This window comes from Mirounga angustirostris, unplaced genomic scaffold (assembly GCF_029215605.1).
Source record: "Mirounga angustirostris isolate CCGP_5_RB_7025 unplaced genomic scaffold, mMirAng1.0.hap1 SCAF_6, whole genome shotgun sequence".
Classification (NCBI taxonomy): domain Eukaryota; kingdom Metazoa; phylum Chordata; class Mammalia; order Carnivora; family Phocidae; genus Mirounga; species Mirounga angustirostris.
This window is the reverse complement of record NW_026991714.1, coordinates 57,540,888-57,559,077: the sequence shown is the minus strand read 5'-3', so window position 1 is coordinate 57,559,077 and position 18,190 is coordinate 57,540,888. Positions and strand designations below refer to the sequence as shown.

The following is an 18,190-nucleotide window of genomic DNA, read 5'->3' as shown; positions in this document are numbered from 1 at the left end:
TTGTGGGGCTTGTCTTTTGTCACTGACCTGCATGACTTCACTCATCCGTAACTAGCTTTTCCAGCTCTGCACCTGCATGCTCCCAGCCTGACCTCTGTCGATGGCTTTCACTGCCATGCGCCCATGACAAAACCCAGCAGCCACGGCAGTACACACCAAATCCAGGGCTCCTGCAGTTACCAGTGTGCCTGCCGTTGGCCCTGGCCCTTGCTGCCTGCCCTGGCCCCATCACTACATGTGTCTGCAGATGGCCTCTGTTACCACAGAGGCACCTACAGCTGGCACCTGCAGCCACATTTGTGCACACCACCAGCTCTGGCCATCACTGTTGCCTGCTGTGGTTTCTGGCCACTGAACCTGGAGGCACCACTGAGGACCCCACCAGCCCCTTTAGCCACTGCAGACTCACCACTGTGCTGGCTAAGGATCACATGCTTATTAATATAGAAAGAAAAAATGGCTGGGAATGTCCCAAATCTGGGGAGATATTTGAATATTCAAGTTCATAAAGATCATAGGTCACCACAGAAAATAATCTTAAAAGAGATCTCTAAGACACAGGGCTGAAAGAAAAAATTTGCCAACCAAGAATACTTTACCTGGCAAGGCTGTCTTTCAGGGGAGGGCAATGAACCTCCACTTTTTTTTTTTTTAATATGTTACGTTAACCACCATACATTACATCATTAGTTTTTGATGTATTGTTCCATGATTCATTGTTTGTGTATAACACCCAGTGCTCAATGCAGTACGTGCCCTCCTTAATACCCATTACCAAAACCCATCCCCCCACCCCCCTCCCCTCTAGAACTTTCAGTTTGCTTCTCAGAGTCCATAGTCTCTCATGGTTCGTCTCCACCTCTGATTAACCCCCCTTCATTCTTCCCTTCCTGCTATCTTCTTTTTTTTTTCAACACTCTTACACAATTCAGAGCACTCACCATAGCACATACCCTCCCCAATGTCTATCACCCAGCCACCCCAACCCTCCCAGCCCCCACCACTCCAGCAACCCTCAGTTTGTTTCCTGAGATTAAGAATTCCTCATATCAGTGAGGTCATATGATACATGTCTTTCTCTGATTGACTTATTTCGCTCAGCATAACACCTTCCAGTTCCATCCACATTGTTGTAAATGGCAAGATTTCATTCCTTTTGATGGCTGCATAATATTCCATTGTATATATATATACCACCTCTTCTTTATCCATTCATCTGTCGATGGACATCTTGGCTCTTTCCACAGTTTGGCTATTGTGGACATTGCTGCTATAAACATCGGGGTGCACATACCCCTTCAGATCCCTACATTTGTATCTTTGGGGTAAATACCCAGTAGTGCAATTGCTGGATTGTATGGTAGCTCTATTTTCAACTTTTTGAGGAACCTCCATACTGTTTTCCAGAGTGGTTGCACCAGCTTGCATTCCCACCAACAGTGTAGGATGGTTCCCCTTTCTCCACATCCCCACCAACATCTGTCATTTCCTGACTTGTTAATTTTAGCCATTCTGACTGGTGTGAGGTAGTATCTCACTGAAGTTTTGATTTGGATTTCCCTGATTCTGAGCGATATTGAGCACTTTTTCATGTGTCTGTTGGCCGTTTGGATGTCTTCTTTGGAAAAATGTCTGTTCATGTCTTCTGCCCATTTCTTGATTGCATCATTTGTTCTTTGGGTGTTGAGTTCGATAAGTTCTTTATAGATTTTGGATACTAGCCCTTTATCTGATATGTCATTTGCAAATATCTTTTCCCATTCTGTCGGTTGTCTTTTGGTTTTGTTGACTGTTTCTTTTGCTGTGCAAAAGTTTCTTATCTAGATGAAGTCCCAATAGTTCATTTTTGCCCTTGCTTCCCTTGCCTTTGGTGATGTTTCTAAGAAGAAGTTGCTGTGACTGAGGTCGAAGAGGTTGCTGCCTGTGTTCTGCTTTAGGATTTGATGGACTCCTGTCTCACATTGAAGTCTTTCAACCATTTGGAGTCTATTTTTGTGTGTGGTGTAAGGAAATGGTCCAGTTTCGTTCTTCTGCATGTGGCTATCCAATTTTCCCAACACCATTTGTTGAAGAGACTGTCTTTTTTCCATTGGACATTCTTTCCTGCTTTGTCAAAGATGAGTTGACCAGAGAGTTAAGGGTCCATTTCTGGGCTCTCTATTCTGTTCCATTGATCTATGTGTCTGTTTTTGTGCCAGTACCATACTGTCTTGATGATGACAGCTTTGTAATAGAACTGGAAGTCCGGAATTGTGATGCCGCCAGCTTTGCTATTCTTTTTCAACATTCCTCTGGCTATTTGGGGTCTTTTCTGGTTCCATACAAATTCTAGAATTATTTGTTCCATTTCTTTGAAAAAAGTGGATGGTATTTTGATGGGGATTGCACTGAATGTGTAGATTGCTCTAGGTAGCATTGACATCTTCACAATATTTGTTCTTCCAATCCATGAGCATGGAACGTTTTTCCATTTCTTTGTGTCTTCCTTAATTTCTTTCATGAGTAGTTTATAGTTTTCTGAGTACAGATACTTTGCCCCTTTGCTTAGATTTATTCCTAGGTATCTTATGGTTTTGGGTGCAATTGTAAATGGGATCGACTCCTTAATTTCTCTTTCTTCTGTCTTGTTGTTGGTGTATAGGAAAGCCACTGACTTCTGTGCATTGATTTTATATCCTGCCACTTTACTGAATTCCTGTATGAGTTCTAGCAATTTTGGGATGGAGTCTTTGGGGTTTTCCACCTAAAGTATCATATCATCTGCAAAGAGTGAGAGTTTGACTTCTTCTTTGCCAATTTGGATGCCTTTGATTTCTTTTTGTTGTCTGATTGCTGTGGCTAGGACTTCTAATACTGTGTTGAATAGCAGTGGTGATAGTGGACATCCCTGCCATGTTCCTGACCTTAGGGGGAAAGCTCTCAGTTTTTCCCCATTGAGAATGATATTTGCTGTAGGTTTTTCATAGATGGCTTTTAAGATATTGAGGTATATACTCTCTATCCCTATACTCTGAAGAGTTTTGATCAAGAAAGGATGCTGTACTTTGTGAAATGCTTTTTCTGCATCTATTGAGAGGATCATATGGTTCTTGTTCTTTCTTTTATTAATGTATTGTATCACACTGACTATTTGCAGATGTTGAACCAACCTTGCAGCCCAGGGATAAATTCCACTTGGTCGTGGTGAATAATCCTTTTAATGTACTGTTGGATCCTATTGGCTAGTATCTTGGTGAGAATTTTTGCATCCATGTTCATCAAGGATATTGGTCTGTAATTCTCCTTTTTGATGGGGTCTTTGTCTGGTTTGGGGATCAAGGTAATGCTGGCCTCATAAAACGAGTTTGGAAGTTTTCCTTCCATTTTTATTTTTTGGAACAATTTCAGAAGGATGGGTATTAATTCTTCTTGAAATGTTTGGTAGAATTCCCCTGGGAAGCCATCTGGCCCTGGGCTTTTGTTTCTTGGGAGATTTTTGATGACTGCTTCAATTTCCTTAGTGGTTATAGGTCTGTTCAGGTTTTCTGTTTCTTCCTGGTTCAGTTTTGGTAGTTGATACATTGCTAGGAATGCATCCATTTCTTCTAGATTATCTAATTTGCTGGCATATAGTTGCTCATAATATGGTCTTATAATTGTTTGTATTTCTTTGGTGTTGGTTGTGATCTCTCCTCTTTCATTCATGATTTTGCTGATTTGGGTCATTTCTCTTTTCTTTTTGATGAGTCTGGCCAGGGGTTTATCAATCTTGTTAATTCTTTCAAAGAACCAGCTCCTAATTTTGTTGATCTGTTCTACTGTTCTTTTGGTTTCTATTTCATTGATTTCTACTCTGTTCTTTATTATTTCTCTTCTCCTGCTGGGTTTAGGCTTTATTTGCTGTTCTTTCTCCAGCTCCTTTAGGTGTAGGATTAGGTTGTGTATTTGAGACCTTTCTTGTTTCTTGAGAAAGGCTTGTATTGCTATATACTTTCCTCTTAGGACTGCCTTTGCTGCATACCAAAGATTTTGAACAGTTTTGTTTTCACTTTCATTGGTTTCCATGAATTTTTTAATTCTTCTTTAATTTCCTGGTTGACCCATTCATTCTTTAGTAGGGTGTTCTTTAGCCTCCTTGTATTTGATTTCTTTCTGACTTTCCTCTTGTGATTGAGTTTAGTTTCAAAGCATTGTGATCTGAGAATATACAGGGAATGATCCCAATATTTTGGTACTGGTTGAGACCTGATTTGTGACCTAGGATGTGATCTATTCTGGAGAAACTTCCATGGGCCCTGGAGAAGAATGTGTATTCTGTTGCTTTGGGATGGAATGTTCTGAATATGTCTGTGAAGTCCATTTGGTCCAGTGTGTCATTTAAAGTCTTTATTTCCCTTGATCTTTTGCTTAGATGATCTGTCCATTTCCGTGAGGGGGGTTTTCAACTGCCCACTATTATTGTATTGTTGTCGATGTGTTTCTTTGCTTTTGTTATTAATTGCCTTATATAATTGGCTGCTCCCATGGTAGGGGCATAGATATATACAATTGTTAGATCTTCTTGTTAGATAGACCCTTTAAGTAGGATATAGTGTCCTTCCTCATCTCTTATTACAGTCTTTGGTTTAAAATCTAATTTGTCTGATATAAGGATTGCCACCCCAAACTTTCTTTTGGTCTCCATTAGCATGGTAAATGGTTTTCCAACCCCTCACTTTCAATCTGGTGGTGTCTTTGGGTCTAAAATGAGTCTCTTGCAGACAGCACATCATTGGGTCTTGTTTTTTCATCCAATCTGATAGCCTGTGTCTTTTGATTGGGGCATTTAGCCCATTTACATTCAGGGTAACTATTGAAAGATATGAATTTAGTGCCACTGTATTGCCTGGAAGGTGACTGTTACTGTATATTGTCTGTGTTCCTTTCTGGTCTATGTTACTTTTAAGCTCTCTCTTTGCTTAGAGGACCCCTTTCAAGATTTTCTGTAGGGCTGGTTTTGTGTTTGCAAATTCCTTTAGTTTTTGTTTGTCCTGGAAGCTTTATATCTCTCCTTCTATTTTCAATGACAGCCTAGCTGGATATAGTATTCTTGGCTGCATATTTTTCTCATTTAGTGCTCTGAATATATCCTGCCAGTCCTTTCTGGCCTGCCAGGTCTCTGTGGGTAGGTCTGTTGCCAATCTAATGTTTCTACCATTGTAGGTCACAGATCTCTTCTCTTGAGCTGCTTTCAGGATTTTCTCTTTGAGACTCGTAAGTTTTACTATTAGATGTCGGGGTGTTGACCTATTTTTATTGATTTTTAGGGGGGTTCTCTGTGCCTCCTGGATTTTGATGCCTGTTTCCTTCCCCAAATTAGGGAAGTTCTCTGTTAAAATTTCCTCCAATATACCTTTTGCCCCCCTCTCTCTTCTTCTTCTGGGATCCCAATTATTCTAATATTGTTTCATCTTATGGTATCACTTATCTCTTGAATTCTGCCCTCATGATCCAGTAGTTGTTTATCTCTCATTTTCTCAGCTTCTTTATTTTCCATCATTTGGTCTTCTATATCACTGATTCTCTCTTCTGCCTCATTTATCCTAGCAGTTAGAGCCTCCATATTTGATTGCACCTCATTAATAGGCTTTTTGATTTCGACTTGGTTAGATTTTAGTTCTTTTATTTCTCCAGGAAGGATTTCTCTAATATCTTCCATGCTTTTTTGAAGCCCAGCTAGTATCTTTAAAATCATCATTCTGAACTCTAGTTCTTTTTTTTTAAAAGATTTTATTTATTTATTTATTTATTTATTTATTTATTTATTTATTTATTAGAGAGTGAGCAAGAGAGAAACAGCATGAGAGGGGAGAGGGTCAGAGGGAGAAGCAGGCTCCCCGCTGAGCCGGGAGCCCATTGTGGGGCTCAATTCCAGGACTCCAGGATCATGACCTGAGCCAAAGGCAGTCGCTTAACCAACTGAGCCACCCAGGTGCCCTGAACTCTAATTCTGACATTTTACTAATGTGTGTATTAATTAGGTCCCTGGCAGTCGGTACTGCCTCTTGTTCTTTTTATTGAAGTGATTTTTTCCATCTTGTCATTTTGTCCAGAGGAAATAGATGAATGAGAGAACAAAATGCTAACAGGCTAACAATGTCCCCAGAAAAATATACACTAAACAAATCAGAAGAGACCTGAAACCAGGGGAAAAGAAAGGGAAAGAAAGAAGAAAAAAAGAAAAAGATAAAAATAAACAAATACCCCCCAAAAAACATAATATGATAAAATATGATCAGGCTGGTGCATAGATCAGTGGAACATACTAGATTTTGGGTGTATTTTGGTCTGTTAGAAGAAAGTGCCTCCCAAAATTTTAAAGAAAGAAAAACTTATATATGTACAAAATAAAGCATTAATATGATGAAGGGATGGAATATGAATGTAAAGATGAAAATTATAAAAGATTTTATAAAAGGAATTGATAAGAAGTTGGTTGAAAAAAGAATGAAGAGGATTTAAAAAAAAAGGGGGGAGAGAATGTGATCAGGCAGGAGACGAACAAAGCCATACACTAGAGATTTAGGGTATATTTTGTTGTTAGAAGAAACTGTATCCCAAAATTTTATTATTTTTTTAATTTTAATTTTTTTAAAAAAAAATTTATTTATTTATTTGAGACAGAGTGAATGAGAGACAGAGAGCATGAGAGGGAGGAGGGTCAGAGGGAGAAGCAGACTCCCTGCCGAGCTGGGAGCCCGATGCGGGACTCGATCCCAGGCCTCCAGGATCATGACCTGAGCCAAAGGCAGTCGCTTAACCACCTGAGCCACCCAGGCGCCCTGTATCCCAAAATTTTAAAGAGAGAACAACTTACGTATATATACCAAAAATAAGGCTAGCTGCTATGAAGGGATAGAATATGACTCTTAAAATGAAAAATATAAAAGATTTTTTAAAAAAGGGATTGATAAGATATTGTTTGAAAAAGGGAAAAAGAAAAATTAAAAAAAAGAAAAAAGAAAAAGAAAGTTAAAAAAAATTAACTTTGAAAGATTAAAAATCATGGGAAAAAAGCCATGAATTCTATGTGCAGTATTCCCCTAGCGCTGGAGTTCTGCCGTTCTCCTTGATTGGTAAACTTGGTCTTGGCTGGCTGTTCTTGCTGATCTTCTGGGGAAGGGGCCTGTTGCCATGGTTCCCAAATGTCTTTGCTGGAGGCAGAATTGCCCCGCCCTTGCTGGGTCCAGGCTAAGCAATCTGCTCGGGTTTGCTCTCAGGAGCTTTTGTTCCAAGCTTTCCGTAGAGCTTTGGAGGATGAGAGTGAAAATGGCAGCCTCCCAATCTCTGCCCCGGAGAAGCCGAGAACTCGGGGCCGCACTCCTCAGTGAGCCCCCAGAGAAAAGCAGTCAATCCCTCCCATCTCCCTGGTCTCCAGCCACACTCCGTGCTCACCCGGCCTGTGACCGCGTGTTTCTATCTCTGGCACCCGACCCTGTGTGGAGTCTCCAAACCCAGCAGATCCCTGAGGTGCGCTCCCATGCCGCTCCTCCCAGGGGAGGAAGGGGAGTCTCCCCAGATCTGCCGCTTGTTGGGTCCCTGCCAGAGGAGCAGTGGCCCGACTGTGCCAGGGATCACGGTTTATGGCAACCCCGAGCTGAGAGCTCATACCTCGACTCCGTCTCTGCAGCCAGCTTCCTCGCTCCGATACCTGGGAGCTCTGCCGCACTCAGGCACCCCCAGTCTTTCTGTGACCCCAAGGGTCCTGAGACCACACTGTCCCGTGAGTGTTATTCCCCCCGCTTAGCCACTGGAGCGACATCCCTCAGTGGAGCAGACTTCTAAAAGTTCCGATCTTGTGCTCCGCTGCTCTATCACTTGCCAGTAGTGGCCGATGGAGGCCCCCTCCCCCACCATCTATCCTCCCGAATATCACCTCGGATTCACTTCTCCCACGTCCTGCCTTCCAGAAGGTGGTCACTTTTCTGTTCAGAGAGTTGCTGCTATTCTTTTCTTTGATCTCCTGTTGAGTTCATAGGTGTTCAGAATGGTTTGATCCCTATCCAGCTGAATTCCTGGGACCAGTCGAAATCCAGTTCTCCCACTCCACCACCATCTTGCTCCTCTGAACCTCCACTTCTTAAAAGGAAGTGTATCAAAAATTTTCTGGACATGTTTTTTAAACTCCCACTTCTACATCATCTGCTGAATGGAGATCCTACAAAAGGTGTTAAAATATTGGGCTGCCATGAAATATTTATTGAGGGCTCATAACAATTATAGCCCCCTTTTAGACACATGTGTGAGGAGGCTATCTCCTTTAATTTCTGTACAATACCTCATTAAAGGCTTCTGCACATTTTGAAGAAAGTGAAAAATTCCTCAGAGGAGAAACTTTCATTATGAGAGCCTCAATTTCACAGAGAAGTAAATCACATCTGCTCTTAGCAGTATTGTGTACACAGTGTGCAGGACATTAGCAACTAAATCTCCCATTTTCTTCTGCAAGAAGTATATAGACTGAATGGAATTTATCAAGATTTACATTTGCAATGTCTACCAAATATGCAGATTTGCTAAGTCTAGTTTGTGTTTAGATATCAAGAATCTTTTGTTCTATGTTTTCTGTGGTTTCTTTAAAATCTTCACAGAATTCAAGAGAGTGATTGGAAAATTCATTTTTCACATCAAAGTTCTGAAGAGTGAGAAAGAACACTTTTTGTTGCCTCAATTTGACTCAACACTTCCTTAACTGCGGATAGCATGGTCATTGGTAAGAACTGACAGAATCAACTCTAAACTCTAAGGGACCAGCACATTTATTATGAAAATTTTCTCTTTTATTCAACAATAGACACTTCGGTTGTAAATTGAGTCAGAACATGTAACTACTCAGTTTCATAGAGACACCAAGAGAAAGATATGACAATGTCTATTCATTTGTGTGGTGTGCTTAAGCTAATTCACTGGTTCCTTTGTCAACTGAGCACTCGTGTCTCTTTAGGGGCCAAAAAAAAAAAAAAAGGCTCTTCATTGAAAGAAAGGCATGCCTGTCTCATCTTGAACTTATGAGATTTGGTCTCCAAGTCAGCCTTTCACCATCAATGTCCTTTTGCCATGCACAACTCCAAATTCTTTCCTGCAGATTGTGTACTGTGCTCTGTTTTGGTTACTTAGCTCCCCAATCCCATTGTACCTGTTCTTCCATCTGTCATTAAAATAGCAGTCATTTAGCCTTCTTTTCTAGCAATTTCCACATCATGCTGCAGTAGGTTTTGTAATCACTCTCATTTTCATTATCTGAACTCTTAGAAAACATGATCACAATAGTCAAAATGTGAAAAAATTAAACTAGGTTTATTTTGATAAAAAGCACAATAGTTGATCCAGAGGCAAAGTAAAAAGTGGACTGTTAAGGCTCATGATTACCAGGCACTGGAATTGCACACAAATCCCTCAGAGTAATACAACAGTGAATGATCCGGTATAGTGAACTGCAGATTATGGTTGCCAACATCAGCAGTTGCTAGGGTCTGAATGTTTGTGTGCCCCTCAAATTCGTTTATTGAAACCTAACTCTCAAGGTAATGGTATTAGGAGGTGGGGCCATTGGGAGGTGGTTAAGATATGAGGGTGGAGTCCTTCTGAATGGGCTTCGTGCCTTTATAGAAGAAGCCCAAAGGAGCTCTCTCTCCTCTTCTGCCATGTGAGGACAGAGAAAAGACACCATCTGTGAAGTCGGAAGTGGGTTCTCACCAAACACAGAATCTGCCAATGCCTTGATTTTGGACTCCTAGCCTCCAGGCGTGTGAGAAAGAACTTTCTGTTGTTTATAAGCTACTCGGTCTGGGCATTCTGTTACAGAAACCCAGACTAAGACAGAATCATGGGGAAACAAGCAGCAATAGCCATCTAGAAGGTGGGTAATCTGCATTGCAGTCATTTGACATCAGCAACAGTGTAATTTCAGCCCTATTTTTTGGGCTGCTGTACAGGTTTTGCATGTTTCCTCAATTTTCTGTATTTATGGCCATTGGGACTTTCTGCATACTGGGGAGAGATAAGAGACTTTCAGTACGAAAACTGGGGTAATCCTGGGCAAACTGGGATGGCTGGCCATCCTAAGTTTTAAAGAGGTCCCTATACTCCAAGAGTGTCAATGCTCTTATCCAGTAGATAATACATACGGGTTGTGAGGCCCCTCTTCCAAATTTGCCATGACTGTCTCTGCTCACCAAGATCCTGCAATGGCTTTCCCAAGGAATACACTCCTCTCTCCACTCTGTTCTTCCCTCTCAGCACACTTTTGGCTGACCATTTATTTTTGAGGCAAAAGTAAAGTGTGACAGTGAGTTTCACCAGGGAAATGGAGAATTGAGATGATTATCTGCACAATCCAGACAGAGAGGCTTATCATTGTTGGTAATTTGAAACCTGGGAGATGTGGGCTTGGGCCATGGGTAATCTGATCATTGTACATTTGGATATATTCAAAGGAAGGAGCCTGTGCTTCTGAGCAAGAGCTGCCTCTGAAATCTTCCAATGGAGGCCAACAAAGAACAGGAAGTCTCTGAAACACCAGCTTTCTCACTCAGAGGTGTCACTGAATGTAAGAAGTTCTGGCTGGATCCCTAGGAATCATCTTTGTTCTTCCCTTCCTTGCATCTTTTAAGGAATTTATTATTTCTCAAGGGCCTGACTACAATAGTGGTCCTCATGACTAATTTCCAGAAATGAACATCCCCTTACTTCATCACTGATGATTTCCAAATCCTCTCCCTCCACTCTTAGAGTCAGAATGGAGTGTAGTATGTGACCACCTGGTGGGCTATTTGAATTTGAGATGTGGTTGGTTTATGCTACTGTTGTATGCATTCACTGTCTCTTCTAATCTTTTTCCTCCTCTATTTTTTGCTTATTTTTACTTGTGGTGATGACTCACCCTTCATTGCTCTGCCCCCTCCCTTTCTGCAGGTGCACAGTCTAAGCAGGCATTTGGAGCCCTAGAATCTTTCAGTTCAGTTGAGTGAGGAGCTAAATTTTGCCTAATAGGTCCATTTCCCTAGAGCTGCCTATGACTGAGAGGCTTACACTACAGAAACAAACAAACAAACAAAAAGCCTGAATGGGGACTTCTGGGAATTGTAGTAAATCCTATTTCAGGATTTTAAAAATTTAATATCTCCACTGGTCTTGTCTTGGGAGAAGTAGACATTGTCTTAAAGACCTGCTGTCTGAATTTCCCCATTTTTCAATGTTGTTCATTTTTAAGGTGCTCCGTAGCAAAATCAAAAAGTTTCTGCAAAACTCTCAACATTTCTACAAAAACAAAACAAAGCAATCAAACAACAGAAAAGCACATCTATTTCCTGAATAATATTTCAGCCATGCTGAATTGCACCATGACCTATGAGCACATTTCTGGAACACAAAAGTACCTCCAGGGATGAGAAACAGAGTCTGGGTGAAATGGAAAGAGAAGATTTTGTCTAGCAAGGCTCAGAGGCTGTGACCTCCCTCATCTCCATTATATGTGCTGCTCAGGCTCATGCAGCCTGCACACATATTTCAGGGAGAGGAAGAGCTGCTGTTGGAGGGCCCAGTGGTTTACCTTCAACACTGGAAAATTTTCAGTTTGGTGGTGAAAACAGAGGCAGAACTATTCAGAGCTGCCAGCTGGAACTCAAGGCAATGTTTAAAAAAAAAATATTGGGGTTGTTAAAACCATATTTTATCCAACTGTCTTTAATGGTGACTGAATCTCTCAAAGAGCCCAACAGCAGTTTTCTTGGTGCTGCCTGGGATCCCAACACCGAGCATTGCAAAATTGCTAGAGGAAGCCAATGAATTTGCTGCCAGGAGTGTTCTTGGTGCCAGACAAGGATCCTTGTTCTTGTCTTTCTCAAAGTTTTTGACTTGGTTTGCAGTGGTTTTCTAACCAAGATCCTACAGCGGACATTCCACATTCCACAATTAACATGTTTAGTGCTTGAGTGTTCTGTTGCTAAAATAGAACAATGGGATTACATTCCAATTCATAGAGAAAACAAAATTACAGAATAGATCTCCAATTTTAGCCATTTCTGCCATAAAAGTTTTGCAAGCCATCAACACTTGAATGAACAAGTAGCTCATGAAAAGAAAAAAGAAAAAAAAAATGATTGAATGCATGCCTATTGGAATCTTAACTCTGCCACTCATGTGGGCAAGTGAATCCACTGCTCAAATGCATTAATTTTATCATCTGTAAAATGGAGATCTAAAAAGTTAGCTCATTGAGGAGTTGTATCAAATTAGGGGACTTTTGTAAAGACTTTATCTTTGCAAGTATGCTTATTTTGTACATGTTACAGACTCAAAAATGTTCATCATTTTTAAAAAGACATGGATACTTGAAAACATGAAATGTGATCTTCTAGTAAGATATTCTTTCCTAGTTTGTGTGATAGAATTACATGCATGAGTATTTCACTGTGGTTCCACTTCAAGGACTCCTTCTCTTGGCCAAGCTTGTCAACCAAAACACTTAGAATTTTCTATTCTGCCTTGCAGTAAACTTCACTGAACACGTTTCCTTATACATTTGCCAACATTTCCACCTTTGTCTAAGAAGATAGGAATCCTTGTGCTGAGATCTAAATTTTGAATTCCATCATTTTGTGTCTCTTCTATTACTTTGTCATTCTTCTCTGGTAGTAAAAACAAGACAACAGGTCCAAAATGGAGTTGTGTATGCTAAGCCCCATATTACCAAGCCAAAACTTAACTTGATTACAGTTTCAGTTCTCCCAGAAATGGAATTTTAAACTAGTCACCTGATCAGAATTAGTTAGGTAATATGCCTGATAGATCCCTGCCATCCCCTGAAGGAAAGTAACCTTGTCATAACCAACCCGCTTTTTTTTTTTTTTTTTTGCTAGCATCACTTCCTTGTTGATGCTCCCTTGTGCCTATAAAAGTCTTTCCTTTTGTACAACTCCTTGGAGCTCCTTTCCATCTGCTAGATCAGATATTGGTCAATTCAAATCAGTTTTTGCTCAAACTCTTAAAAAATTTAATATGTCTCAGTTTCTTTTAACACCAAGCTCAGTTTAAGAGTGGCTCAATTAAGGGATGAGCTTATCCTTAGTTTAATTTCTCCAGGTGCCCACATCTTCACCCAGCTTGTGAACATTTTTTCCACAAAGCCTTGCCTCAGCACCGTCTACCCTTCACCCCTGTTATGTATGAATCCATCCATTAGGTCTCACCTAAGTGGCCTTAAATCTATGTCATGTTGATTTTTGTCAGTAATTATTTCTTTTATAGCCATATCTTCTCCATGACTAGATTATGAAGTCCTTAAGGTTAGGATTACTGTATATATTTTTTTATTTATTGTTAACCCTTGTAGCTCCTGACAGAGTATAGGACCCACACTTGGTGCTCATTGAATACTTACTTTACAAACTCTTTCCTATTTCAAAGCTGAAGGCATTTAGGGAATCCTAAAAGGACTTACTCATGCAATCTCAAAAGGCAGGTATGAATGTGGAATTAATGCTAATAATGAATCAGTGTATGATATTTATAGTCTGTTTTACCATAACTAAATTGATCCTCACAACAACTCAATAAGGAAGGGAGGAATTATGATAGCTATCTCTATTTGACAGAGAAGGACTCTGACTCATGAGAATTGAGTTACTTGCTCATAGTTGTGCAGACTGAACATTTTAGCGGCAGAATGAGAACCAGATATCCTGACTCCATGACCCTTGCTCTCCCAAAGGTGTTGCCCTGCTGCCTTCCCAATTTGATGAAATATTTCCCTACCAAACTTCCTCTGTAGGAGGTGTCATCCTTTGCCTTTGAAGCAAGAGCTCTCATTGTAAAGAAATTCTTTTCCTGCTTTTCTTATCTGAACTAAATATACATAAGACTTGTGGTCCTGGTTAGGGGCAGATTGTTTGCCTTTCAAGGTAAAATGTTGTCCTTCAGAGAATGTTTGCCCTGGAATTTAGCAGTTACACCTACCGGGTGCCCAGGCTTGGAAGTCAGGGCAAGGTAGAATGCAGCTGTCAGATCCTACAGAGTTGCTGAAGGCAAAGAGGCTGATGCCCCTGGGCTGTCCTTAGGAGCTCTCTCTCCTTGTGATACTTCGGAACTGTTCTCATTAATGTTGGCACTCTGAAGAAGCAAGCCACAGTCCCTGGCTTTTTAGGGATTTACCGTGGGGACAAAGATCTACCATAAAGGAGTTGGATGAAAGCTGAAAATTTCCCTCAAATAGTGGATGTTGTCTTCCAGTCAAGGAAAAAAAAGTAAAAGTAGAAGTTCCAAAAGGTTCTCTTTTTAGTGATTCAGACTCATTCATAGCTTAAGACATACCTTGAAAAAAAAAATAAGACATACCTTGAGTGTCATAGAAAAGTGGAGGATTCTGCGAACATTTATTTATTTATTTATTTATTTATTTATTTATTTTAAAGATTTTATTTATTTATTTGAGAGAGAGAGAATGAGAGACAGAGAGCGTGAGAGGGAGGAGGGTCAGAGGGAGAAGCAGACTCCCTGCCGAGCAGGGAGCCCGATGCGGGACTCGATCCTGGGACTCCAGGATCATGACCTGAGCCGAAGGCAGTCGCTTAACCAACTGAGCCACCCAGGCGCCCCTCTGTGAACATTTAATAAGTATGTAATGCTCAAATCATAGCAGTAATACATTCAGCAATTTAATAGTAAAAATAAACAATAAGGTATTGTGGAAGAGTATAAGGATATGAAGGAAGCCAGAAGGGACTAATATGAATATTTCTGGATGGCCAAAATGAATTTTAGACTCTCTAATACACAAAATGCAGTTTAATGAAGGTATAGTGATGTCTATAAACAGGAATCCAGCATATTATATAACACTGGAGGAATGAAGAAATATTAATCTTGGCCAAGACTATGGCTTTGTTTCACTCTTAAGCAGTTTAACCATTGTGTTTAAATCACTTGGTTAAATAAATCAGATATATTGTTTGTTTCTTCATTGCCTTGACTGGTTGCTTGATGGAACAATTCAATTGTAATGGCTGAATTATGGCAGCATTGATGGTATCTATAAATAGTCTAGAGAGAATTGTGTGCTTTTTGGTTGAGAAGATACATTATAGACTTCTTAGTCCAACATATATGACCAAATCTGCCCTAACAGATTTCATCTATAAAATCTCATGCTGGAAGGAATTTGGAAGTACTAATGATACTATTTGGCAACATTTGACATTTGCCTCTTGCACCATACTGGGAAGAGCTTGGACTTTGGGGTCAGAAGATGTGAATTCAAGTTTTAGTCTTGTCTCATAGCTATGTACTTGGGCAAGTCACAATCCCCGGGTGCCCACTTGCTTATTTGCAAGATAGGGGCAATAATACCCATCAAACAGGCTGTAGTCGAGCTATACGGTTATTTGTTATGTTTATGTTGTTGACAGAGAAAGAATCCCCTGAAAATTAAAGCTATCAGGCATTTATTTGGGCAATTAGAATTGCAATTCAGGAGACATAGAATCAGGTAGAAGCCTGACTAGTGTTCTGGGGAAGACAAAGAAGGGGCAGAGTTGTAAGACAAAAGGTCATGAGTACAGTTCTCACTTAGGTCCTCTATGAAACTGGGTTAACTGGGATTGGTTGGATTAGTATTCCAATGAGGGATTGAAGCTTGTCAAATCACCTTGGCTCCTTTCCAAGTGAAGAATACAAAAGATTCCCATGTCAGGATGAGGAGGGAGGTAAGGCCAGGCTGAGGGCTTGCAGCTGGCAAAAAGTTCATAGTTTTCCTGATGAGGATCTGCATAAATTCCTCCTCTCTTATGGCCTTGCCACCCTATTTTATTTTATTATTTTACTTTATTTTATTTTTTTTGAGAGAGAGAGTGTGTGTGAGCAGGGGGAAGGGGTTGGGGGGAGAGGGGCAGAGAGAGAGAGAGAGAGAATCTTAAGCAGACTCCACACCCAATGTGAGCCCGATGCAGGGCTTGATCCCACGACCCTGAGATTATGACCTGAGCTAAAATCAAGAGTCGGATGCTTAACCCACTGAGCCACCCAGGCACCCACAACCCTATTTTACTTTTTTATTTTATTTTTTTTTAAGATTTTATTTACTTATTTGAGAGAGAGAGAGTGGGGGGGGAGGGGCCGAGGGTGAAGGAGAAGCAGACTCCCTGCTGAGCAGGGAGCCCGATACGGGACTCAATCCCAGGATTCTGAGATCATGAGCTGAGCCAAAGGCAGACACTTAACGGACTGACCCACCCAGGTGCTCCATGACTCTATTTTAAAAGAGACTTTGCTAGCTAGGCTTGCTTGCTCCATTTTGAAGTCTCCTTTTACAGTGCTCATGGTAATAATCATGAGCAGAACATGTATGACTGAGACTAAGCCAGTGCTGAGAGATGGAGATGACTTGGCACTGGAACCTCAGTTTTAATGAAGAGACAAACAAACGAAGCAGATGTTGACCCTCCAGTCTTGTAGGAGCCTTCTTTCTGTTTGAGCTCTCTACAGCCTTTGCACTTCCTCCATTCAGTCCTCAGCCAGTGCCCCTGCATCATCAGATCTGCAGTGCTCAGCTCTTGGATAGAATCTGTGGATTCTAATGTCCATAGATTATCTTGTATTGCTCTTGGGTGTCTCTGTTCTACCCAAATACATTGTGAGCTGCTTGAGTGTCAGAAATCTGCTATTCCATTATTCCCCCACTGCAACCACTGTGGTGCTGTCCTCAAAAGAAGTCTTTAATAATTACTTGTTGACCAATTAACTGTTGATGGGGGGTTATTAGGCATTGGCAAACAGTAAGACAGAACATGAGTTCCGTTAGAATGCAATTAGCCGCTGTTATGCTATCTAAAAGTGCAATGCTGTGAATGCTATGTATCATTAGTTATGAAAATGTGTATTAAAAACTTCTTGCTCTATGAAATTCACTGCATTTTATGAAGATTATCTGCATTTTTATTTTCTACTTATGTTTTATGATATAATCAGTTTTTGATTTGCACCAAAGAGTATTTATGAAATATTGTCCTCAGTTGAAAAAGTTTGATGAGAAATATAAGTTCCTTAACATTCTGAGATACATTAAATTTAAAGACTGCTGAAAGGCCTGTTCTTTGTTGAAAAGTTTGCTTTTCTTTGCAACACTTTCTTGCCAACTCAGATACTATTAATTCAATACCCATTATTGAGCACCAGCTATCAGTCAGCAACTGTGCTAGCTACCAGGGATCCAGAGATAAATATAACACAGTTTCTGTTCTCAAGGAATTTACTGTCTGGCAATGAGAACTTCATTTAAGTAGTTACCATAAAGTATTGTGGTAGAGACAGTGATAGTGTTCTGCACACAGTATGGTGGGTTCCCCCATGAAAGCTTCCTAACCCAGCCTGGGAGAGATCAAGGAAAGTATGGAATGGGATGAGGAGAAGCAGAGGACACTCCCATGGAAGGCATTGATGCTTTATGAGGCAGTGGAACTTAAATCCATGCCCTATGGGGAACATCAAGAGTGTAAGATTAGAGGGAAAGATCACTGTCAGCTCATTTTGGTGGCCGTATGTGCATGGGATTTGAAGGACACAAGGAAGAATAGAGAGAAGGAGCCTAGGCAAAAAGCTGGTGCAGTAGTTTGGGAAAGAGATGGTGAGTTCTACATGTAGTTATTTTTCATGGAACTGTAGACTCTCAGGTGTTGGAAGGCACTTCTTTCATTCTTTGAATAGTTAATAGGTAATAAATACGTACTGATGCTGATCACTGGGTAAAAGGGACAAAGAACATTTAGTCTCTGTCAAAACAGGAAAATGCACAAGTATGACGTGTGCTATGAGGTGGGTATAATTAGGTGTTAGGGCAATACCAGCCAGGGACTTCTAACTAACCTTGGGAATCAGGAAATAGAGTACTGCAAGTCAGCCCAGGAAAGAATGTTCAGGTACAGAGTCACCTGGGAACTGGAAATAATATATGACCAACATGGTCTCTTTAGGCAAATATGAATAATTCTGCATGGCTGGAGTATAGGCACTTGGGGGGCAGAGTGTGAAGGATACTATGTCATTGAGAGGAAAGTATGTTTTGCTTGGAATGTGTTTAGGAATTATGAAAGGATTTTTTTTCCAGTTTTTATTTAAATTCCAGTTAGTTAACATACAGTGTAATGTTAGTTTCAGGTGTACAATATAGTGAATCAACATT

General features: G+C 40.6%; 1 long non-coding RNA gene across 2 annotated transcripts in view; it reads left to right on the top strand.

Annotated features, from left to right (window-relative positions):
• LOC123846266 (uncharacterized) overlaps positions 1–18,190 on the top strand; it is a 111,604-nt gene that overhangs the window by 72,230 nt on the left and 21,184 nt on the right. The window lies entirely within an intron of this gene.